Source organism: Arachis duranensis, chromosome 8, assembly GCF_000817695.3.
Source record: "Arachis duranensis cultivar V14167 chromosome 8, aradu.V14167.gnm2.J7QH, whole genome shotgun sequence".
Taxonomy (NCBI): domain Eukaryota; kingdom Viridiplantae; phylum Streptophyta; class Magnoliopsida; order Fabales; family Fabaceae; genus Arachis; species Arachis duranensis.
Window position 1 is genome coordinate 13,000,472 of NC_029779.3, and position 1,821 is coordinate 13,002,292.

The following is a 1,821-nucleotide window of genomic DNA, read 5'->3' on the forward strand; positions in this document are numbered from 1 at the left end:
TCCGGAAGTATTTGTCTGAAAACTTTATTCAATCCAGAGGTGCATGCACCATCACATTCGCTGGGCTTGTTTTTGCGACTATCGGGAATTTAGGCCATTGTAAGCGGACACCCAGCAAGTGTTTCTTTCGTAAATATACATAAAACTCACACTAAAAAAATTAGCTTAGTGCTATTCCCTCGTGAATCTGGCTTATTGTTTATTATCTATATTTGTTCTCGTGATTTTAGGTTAGCAACACCATAAAATAATGTATGTGCCCAGTTAATAACTACGTAAATAAAGGCAATTATGTTGTGTCATTTTTTCAGTTTCAGAGGTGCAGAGAAAGTTCAAGGTGCAAGTGGAACGCATCTGGCCTACTACTAATAATAAGTAATTAAGTAATAACCCTTAAATACATTAAATTATCAAAAATCAATGTAGTCCTCAAGCCATAACTGAACATTAAGTAAGTTGATCATATATTAGCGACAGTGTACTAGTCATTAATTGCCATCATGCTGCCGCAGGAAACTATAACATAAGTTTATAGGATAGGTTTAACCTCTCTTTTAATGTCAAGATAAAAATAAAATAAAATTGAACTGAATATTAAATTAATAAGAAAATCTTAAGGCCAACAGTTTTAATAATTTTGATTAGTATAAATATTAAATTATTTTCAATAAATAAATTTTATTAATATCAAAATATGGATACGAACTATATCATGTGTGCAAATTTTATTAATTTTTTGTAAATGTAAATACAAATAATTAATATTATTCTAAAATGATAATATTTACTAGTAATATAGTATTACTATTAAATTAATACAACTTCTAATTTATGATTTTATTGATTGACAAGAGTTGCTAAACTTAACAACACTTGAGTTACAAACTTTAGCTGTTTAGATTTAACATTTAATTTGTGTAACATTTTTGTTTCTTACAGAATTTTGTATAACATTAATGCTTAGCACCATAATAATGTCGAGCAACGTGTGAGCCTTTGTCCTTTGAGGCTATATGTATACAGGCAGAGGTGGAAGGAGGCATCCACCGTGTGAGGTCACGTGAGTGGCGCGTGGATAATTATCGAATGAGGGGTGGCGCATTCAGTCACGTGCTTCCTTGGATACTCCTTTCGTTTGGGGCTATGGTTAAGTGCCAGTTGGATCAATACCCGTTCCCCAATAAAAATACACACCATCCAGGCTGGCATATATCCTAACGTCTCTCTTCGCTTTGCCCCATAATTCCCGCTTCCTATTCTTCCCATTATACCCTTCTAGTCCCTTACCTGAGAAGCCTACACCCAATGGCCAATTTTGACAATCCACCATTCTTCAAAATAATCAAACTGTTCCTAAGCTGTAACGCTCTTGTCACGTAGCCATCCCCACAAAAACAATAAAGACCTCATCACTTATTTCAACAAAGGATTGCACTTTCTTTCTTTTACTCAGAACCCCTTTTTTAAATGCATCCGCATTACCCACACCACTGCCTTGCCTCTCACGCTCCATAAGAAGACACATTTTAGTTCAGCGCGTGAGCTTCACTTGCTCATGGAGAGGTGGGATTAGAGTAGTTTTCGGAGGAAAGGGGGGTCCCTCTACCTTACTTACTGGACAAGCCGTGGCTCGTAAATGCCAGAAGGGCTAACCACTTCCCACACACAAAAGTCACCTCTCCTTTAATCAAGTACACTAATCACTATCTTTCTTCGCAAGTTCCACACAGTTAAAACCACATTTTATTCAATTCAAATACGATAAATTAAAAACTCCTAAGTCCTGAATTAAACCCTTGCCTTGCCTGGGACCTATAAATA